The sequence below is a fragment of the Leiobunum rupestre genome, chromosome 3 (assembly GCF_980474605.1).
Source record: "Leiobunum rupestre chromosome 3, qqLeiRupe1.1.hap1, whole genome shotgun sequence".
In the NCBI taxonomy this organism is placed as follows: Eukaryota; Metazoa; Arthropoda; class Arachnida; order Opiliones; family Sclerosomatidae; genus Leiobunum; species Leiobunum rupestre.
Window position 1 is genome coordinate 37,973,861 of NC_143386.1, and position 7,939 is coordinate 37,981,799.

The 7,939-nt window shown below is 40.9% G+C and overlaps 3 non-coding genes across 3 annotated transcripts; 1 reads left to right on the forward strand and 2 right to left on the reverse strand.

Moving 5' to 3' along the window:
- Window positions 1–1,730: 1,730 nt before the first annotated feature.
- Window positions 1,731–1,893, forward strand: LOC149951672 (U1 spliceosomal RNA). The gene has a single exon (XR_016480161.1). It is a non-coding gene; the product is annotated as a U1 spliceosomal RNA (small nuclear RNA).
- A 1,437-nt stretch (window positions 1,894–3,330) lies between these two features.
- Window positions 3,331–3,495, reverse strand: LOC149951673 (U1 spliceosomal RNA). Its single transcript, XR_016480148.1, has one exon. It is a non-coding gene; the product is annotated as a U1 spliceosomal RNA (small nuclear RNA).
- Window positions 3,496–4,086: 591 nt separating this feature from the next.
- Window positions 4,087–4,245, reverse strand: LOC149951674 (U1 spliceosomal RNA). Its single transcript, XR_016480133.1, has one exon. It is a non-coding gene; the product is annotated as a U1 spliceosomal RNA (small nuclear RNA).
- Window positions 4,246–7,939: the final 3,694 nt, after the last annotated feature.

The window sequence follows — 7,939 nt, forward strand, 5'->3', positions numbered from 1 at the left end:
GCCGTCAGGAGACATGAGCTATAATTTTGAATGCAATAACTCTATGTACTCTTTGTATTTGATAACGATAAAGCATTCCAAGTCGAACAATAAAGCAATCTACCGCGAACGACAAAGTGTTCCGCGGTGAACGAGAAAATGATCCACGGCGAACGGCAAAACGTTCTAATTTGAACAAAGAAGGTTTGTTCAATATAGAACATCTAAGTTCAATATTGAACCATAAACCATCGTTCTTTAGCGAACGAATATTTTTTGTTCATATTAGAACAAAATGGCGTTCTGTTACAGGGACAACCTTCTGAACGGCGATTTGTTCAAATTAGAACAATTTTTTTAACAGTGTAGGGTTTAAGTTGTTGACGATTATTTTGAGATAAGGTGTTAAAGTGTTACATGTTGATTTAGTTGTTACATGTTGATTTAGTTGTTACATGTTGATTTAGTTGTTACATGTTGATTTAGTTGTTACATGTTGATTTAGTGGTTATATGTTGATTTAAGTATTATATGTTGATTTAAGTGTTATATTTTGATTTAAGTGTTATATTTTGATTTAAGTGTTATATTATTAAACCTGGCAATTCCTGACATAAGTAATTTAATTTCTATTGTAAGCCTACTTAAAATCTAGACCAGCAGCTACGCTATCTCCAATAGTCAACGATAAGCGTTTACCCGGGATGACTGATTTAATTGTAACGTACGGAGCGGTGTATTGGCAATGGTAAGGCAAACTCCGTTACAAACTTTCCGAATAGATAGTACGTGATAGACTGCTACACCAAGTAGCCTCTATCTGAAATATCGGTGCTGAAAATGGATAACAGAAACGCTATTTCCCCAAATTGCCCCACGGATTCCCACAACCGCGACCTGATTGCCTGCCTCCGCCAAATTCTTCCCCTTTTTACCCTAACAAGATATAGGGAACACTCTCAGGCAGCGTTGCCAGCCGTACTATAATTATAGTACATTTCGATAATTTTACCTTTCTAAATTTTCCGTACTATAATTTCAATTGCGTACTATATAGTACGATTTTTGCGGTAATTGTACTATAATTTTACTATATTTCCGATATTTAGGCGATAATTTACAAAGTTCCTATCTGTTAACATAAGAACGGCGTTTCCAGTTTCTTTTGTTACTCCTAGTAGGCTAAGAATTGAAATATTGTACTACTTGGAGTGTTTATTTTGTACTCTAAAATACGGCTGACTTGATCAAGCGTGTTGTAACCTAACGAAAATGAAATATGTTAGTAACGGCCAACTATGATAAAGTGCTAACACGCTCTAGCGAGTAATCAAAGTTGGCCGTACTTGTGTACTATAATTTTCTAGAGAATTCGATAATTTTTCGGCTTCGATACTATAATTTCAGTTTTGGGACCTGGCAACGCTGCTCTCAGGTAATTCCAAAGTACGCAGAGCGAAATTCGCAAGTTTTACCCGTTTTATAACTTTGTATTGCATCCTAAAGTAAAAATATCGTCACATCCCGAAGAGAACAGCGAAATTGAATACAGTAAACCATCTTTGAAACGTGTAATTGATATCCGTTTATTTTTTCAACAGTCTCTTGCTGATAATCTAGTTCCTGTGTTTGCAAAGTTATTTAAAGTATAAACGCTTATTTGTATTAAAAATTTCGAATATTTAAAAGGTCACATGTCGCTTTTAAGTTCGCCTTGAAAAACTGAATTTTGCCCTATATCTCATCAAACCATACTTACCTGACGTCGCTGCGGCTTTGATCAGAATGGAGGCGGGCTTGGACGAGGTTGCACCATTGCACGTAGGTGTGACTGACTTCAACCACTGTTACAAATTGTAATAGATGGGGCGTATAATTTCTGGTAGTGGGGTCCTGCGTACGCGCTCGACCCCATCCTTCGATGATCCAAAGGTAAACATAAACTAAACTACCTCTTGTAACACATTTGTGATAAAGTGGTATTTGACACTATGGTCTAAGATCCTTCTAAAGAATACAACAAGGCGGGGGTGTAATATGCATGATCATGGCAAACGCGTCTAAAAAAGGAAGCATACAGGAAATACGTGGTGTCCTTCTATTGCGCAGGGTGTCGTGACGTTTTCGGCTAAGTGAAAATTAAGATAACATTAATTCGTACTGCTTTTGGAATTCAATGACAGCCGTTTTCTTTTTAATCGTTAGTCCTGAGTTCTAAAATATTTTAAAACCGGGTTCCCATGATCTCTTTAATACAGAAGCCGATGTTATTACAAATGGCAAGCCCTTTCAAGCTTTTACTTCGTATCAGTGTCAGACAAAAAATTCCACCTAACTCTGATCTAATAATATTTCACATAGATCACTTTATTTCACGGATTATATTTCCGGCGGAAACCGAAATATCCCCGCCTTTGGAAATGGTCGAACCTAACCGTGACTTAAAGTACAGGGTACGGGGTCTCTATTAGCTTTGGTGAAAACCGGCCTTTAAGAAAAGAGAAATTTTTGCTATCTTAACCGAGGTTATAGCTGACTTGATATGACTATGGATTATAATTAGTATTGTCATTAATCTATATAACCCATGAATATTCGAATGGTATAGGCTAGGTCACCTCCGGCGACGTGTGGGGCGGAGCCAATTTATAGTGACGTAATCAAAGTAGAACCCAGCTATTCTTTATAAGCCGGCGAAGCGTTATTTTCTAAAATGGCGCGTTATGGATCGGTGATGGCTATATTCCCTTTCCGCAGTATTTATCAATAATCTATTTAATTAAATAAATTCAGGTATTTAATTGATAGTATTATTAGAATAGAAGAGCATTTGTTATTTAATAATAATGCAAGGCTTAGCTTTTCTTAGATAGTTTGAATGTTTAAATTGTTAAAAATCTCACAGGAACTCGATAGAAAGGTTTTCAAAAGATCGGAGGTACATTCCTTCATTTTGTATTTTAATTCTAGAAATATTTATAAATTTAAATATTATTTTTAAACAAAATAACGCGAACCATTCGTCAGAAGTCATTTCGTGGGTTTTCGGCTCTCGAGAACAATCTTGAGCTAAAATGACATCATTTCCGAGTTCGTTCTTATTGGCTTAAAAAGTAAATCCCTCGTGTGGCGCGAAAATAGGCTCCGCCCCACGAGTATACCGTGGCTGACGATGGAGTTGAATATTCATGGATTAAATAGTTCCATGGTATTTGTCTCTGATGGACAATCTTGTCACAGGATATACTTCATTCGTTATTCCCGCTTTCGCTACGCAATAGGAAGAGCACAGAGAGAGAGATGGTTTTTTACTGGAACCTACATCTCATTTGTTTTGCGTTTGTTAGAAATTAGGGTCGAGCGCGAACGCAAGACCCCGCTTCCAAAAATTTCACGTCCCGCAAGTCGCATTTTGCGACGAGTGGTAATAGTCAGTCCCGCCCACAGTGCTCTGGTAGGACCTTCTCCAAGCCCATCTCCTACCTGATCGAGATTAAGGCTGTGCCAAGTAAGTATGTTGTAATCTGTTGGAGGGCAAATTTAACTTCGCCAAATCAAGCTTTAATCCCCTATGGTATTATTTAATATCTTTATATACAACGACAGAAGGTCAAATAATAACACGTAGATATTTCCTTACGTTTTTTGACCTATTGTAAAGATTAAGTTGAAATAATTTTGGGAAAAATTCGAAATTTAAATAGAAATCAGTCGAAAGAATAGTGCTTTGTTAAATTAAGCAAAATAAACTGTCGCGTCAGGAGAAAATATTTTGTACAGCTTCGTATTTATTTATTTATTTATTTATAGGTGATTTTGCAAGGATTTACCTGTCATTCAAGATACAAATTGGGGCTTCTTTCTTCGCGCAGTGGCGTCGCCAGTATTAATCTGGTCAAACATGTTCCTTAGTAAAAATGTGTTCCACTGTTTAGTACAGTTAAAATTGCTTCGCCACTGTTTTTTGCAGTTTAAATTGATTCGCGCAGCTTAGTACAGCTAAATTTGCTTCATATCCAAATTGATGTCGAAGTGTGAGTTAAACTAATTGAGCCCCTTTTAAACTGGAACGGTGCATATTCATTTTTACTTTATCTTACGAAAGTGAAGGGTTGAGCGCGTACGCAGAACCCCACTTCCAGAATTTATACGCCCCATCTACTGCAATTAGCAAGAGTGGTTGAAGTCACACCAGAGTGCAATGGTGTCACCTCGTCCAAGTCCGCCTTCTTCTAGATCGAGGCTGCAGCGACGCCAGGTAAGTATAATACAATATGTTTGAGGGTTATTATTAATAGTTTGTAAGCAAACTAATAAACGGTATGTGACCAATTAATTATTCGAAATTTGTTATACAAATGTGCTGTAATATATAAAATAACTTTGCAAACACATGCGGTAGGTAATCAGCAAGATAACGTTGAAACAGTAAAACGATATCAATATCACGTTTCCAAGATGATTTTCTGTTTCGAATTTCACATTTAGGAAGAGGCGATATTTTTACGCTAGGTCAGCGCTATCTAGCGGATGCAATACAAATTTCATCTCAATTTTAAACTCTCAGCTCCAAAATGTTATTTCTGATATTATGTTATTTTTGGGTCGAGGGTAAATTGGGATGTTCAAAAATTTGTGTTTTGAATGTACCAGTTTCAATGCTAAGAAATTTAAACAGTGATGTAGACTTGGACTTGTATTTGTAAGCGATTGTGTAGGGCAATACATCCGCTCGCCCATCTCGTTAATCTGGGGGGAATACTTGGAGATAAGGACAGGACACCCGTGGCGGAAGTATGACATCCAGCCGTTGTAGGTTTGGTAGACGTCCTCACTTGGCCCTCCATAGTATTTGCCCTAAGACGCTGGGGATAACAGGACTACGCCACTAGTCCCGGCTATAAACCATTTTCTGGCTAAGTCGAAACGGTTTTTCCTTTTTTCCACAATTCAGAAAACGTTGTCAAAAACATATTTTACCACAGATAACATATCGATTGGTGTTTAGAATAACGCAATAGGTGTAACAACAACGGAGATATTTTCTTTTCAATTTTGCCAAGTGCCGCCATCTTGAATTGATATAACTTGAGAGACTGCGACGGTATCTCGCTTATAACATATTTTACGCATTTGCAAAGTGATTTAATATATAGCGGCGCATTTGTATCACAAATATCGGATGGCTTAAAGGTCCCATATCGCTTTATAATTTTCTTTCCAAATTGGAACACTTGCCCTTGAACACAGTCATTCATACTTAACTGGCATCGCGGCGGCCTTGATCTGGACGGACGCGTTTTTGGACGAGGTAGCACCATTGCACTCGGGTTCGATTGACCCAAACCACTTTTGCAAAGTGCAATAGATAGACGTATAATATCTGGTAATAGGGTCTGGGGTACGCGCTCGACCCCTTAATTGTTTTAAATGAAAACACTGACAACAGCGGCAGAGGTACGGCCTTCTTAAATTGGAGGTGCCCGCTTAGTTTCAACGACGGTACCGGCAGTGCCGTAAATAGGGCCACCGCAGACCCCGCAATGTGGGGGGGGGCCCTGGCTTCAAGGGACCCCTAATTTAAAACTCTAAGCATAAGTTTACGTCGAAGAACGAATAATGGAGAGGTTCTCCACTCGCCCCTTTTAAACGCCACTGATTATAGGGTGCCCCCAAAACGCCACTGTACCGGTATTTTCGATCATCCCATGTTACCCGCTATTAAAAATAAAAAAATAGGAATACATTTGGTTTAATTCATTACTATTACCAATAATATATACATTTCTTTTGAAAGCAAGTGTCGGCTCGACGTGAAGTTCCTCTTTTTCATATTATTTCGCGAACACCGAAATTAAAACAAAATTCTTAAGCTACATTTGGACCCAAAATGGGAAATAAAAGTACCTCTCGCGTTGTTTGACTCGTTTGTAAATTTGACAATAACTTAAATTATATAAATATTTTCCAATATATTTTATATGGGATATATAATTTAGGTTACATTCCAGTAAGTAGAATATAAGTTGTGTAATTGTAATACTCTACAATGGTTCTCTGACGACGGGGAGGGCTGCAGAATAACGTGTAAAAGGTTGGTGTGTATGGCTGGAAGCCTTCACACCATGCACACGGGAGAGGGACTCATTAACTGCAATGCCATCAAGTAATACCAAAGGCCCAAACAAACTACGAACGGTAAAAAGAAAAGCACAAAAATACATATCAAAGAAATAACGTCCGAAAAGAGTTATAGTCAACTTTTAATGGTTTTACGTAAAATGTCATCGGTGGCCGCAACGAAGTCTGAGAATCCGGCGTGTACTGTACTGAGGATGCCCACTAGGCTGGCCGGCAGAGCCCAAGACGTAAGCGCCCGAAGAAGAAAAGCCCGAGCCGCCCGTCGCGATGGGCAAGCTAATAAGGCGTTTGAGGCGTCATCCTTTGCGAGTTGCGACTCCACACCGAGCGCAGGAGGCCGTGGGACTTGGATTAAGTGATGGAGAACGGCCCTATTGGGAAGTCTGCCACAGCCGAGGCGTGTGAGTAGCATGTCACCCAGCCGCGTTAAAGTTATCCGCATAATGGCTTGAGAGCCAGGAAAAGGATTCGCGTCCAGAAGAGGCAATTGTGTCCTAATTACTGACCACTCTTGAGTCCATGACGATGAGATTGCCCCTCGGCAGGCGCCCTTTAGCTCCGCGAGGATGGAAGGAAGGAGAATGTCCACCTTTGGTATAAGCTTAGTAACCCCCGCCAGATGGTCCACCATTTCATTTCCCAGAACTCCAACATGAGCCGGACACAACAGAAGAGTTATGGGTCACTGGTATCCATCACAAAGGTCGTGAATGGTGGTGACCACCGGGTCCGAAGAACGAAAGTGGAACTGCGTCAGAGTGCTTTTCGAATCCGAGCAAATATCCAAAGCGCCTTAGAGGTTGACCGACGCGTAAGACAAAGCCATTTGAATAGCGAACAGTTCTATCCTATTTATGGGATGATGGAATCCACAAGACACGTCGCGCCGACATTGATAGCCGGGATCGCGAAAGCCGCACCCACAACACCCAAGACCTCAGTCAACGAGCCGTCTGTATAGATGACTGTAGCGTTCTTTTCGTGAGGTTCTAGAGTCGCGAGGAAAAGTTGTCGCAGCATATCCGAACTGCTGTCCTCCTAAGCGGTAGTGAGCCAAGTTGAGAGAATCGTCGCGGTGGGTGGTTCCCAGGACGGCGAACTATTGAAAGACAAATGTCGACGGGAGGTATTGAAGAGCCAGCTCAGGTTGTGGACCTGTGCAAATGCCAATATCTGAGGAGAAATGGTAAACGTCCCACCGGAAAGCATTGTTCCGAAGTATCGAGAGGAGACAATCCTTCCCCCAAAAAGGAGGTGTAGTAAGCAAGAGTGTTTGCCGCGCCGCACTGAAGCGCAATGGAGGAAGCACCACTTTCACCTCCGTGAGACTAATGGCCGTTGAGGGCGGGACCCCAAGGATGACTCTGAGAGCCACATTTTGAACGTTGTCGAGCTAAGCAAGCACAGTGGAGGTGGCCGACGCAAAGAGCTAGCTGAGCGAATGAGATGGGTGTTAAGCAGCCTAAGCCAGTCGCAGAAACCGCCCTCAAAAGAATGATACGCTTCGGAGAAGTCGAGATCAGCCCGTCTATGTGGGCCGCCCATGAGAGACTGCCGTCTATCGTGAACCCTAGATATGTGTATGACGTCAACCTCAACAGGATATTGCGTCGAAGCTGAAGTTAAAGAGCGTCCGGAATCTTTTTGAACCATGTATTTGCATTTAAGCGGCTGGAAGTTTAGGCGCCATCTTACGCCATAGGACGAAACATTGTCCAGGGTGACCTGCATGGTCGTATATAGACCCTCAAAATTCCGACCACATATCCAGGCGGCGATATCATCCGCGTGTTCACCTAGGTCAACGGCTCTGGGACAT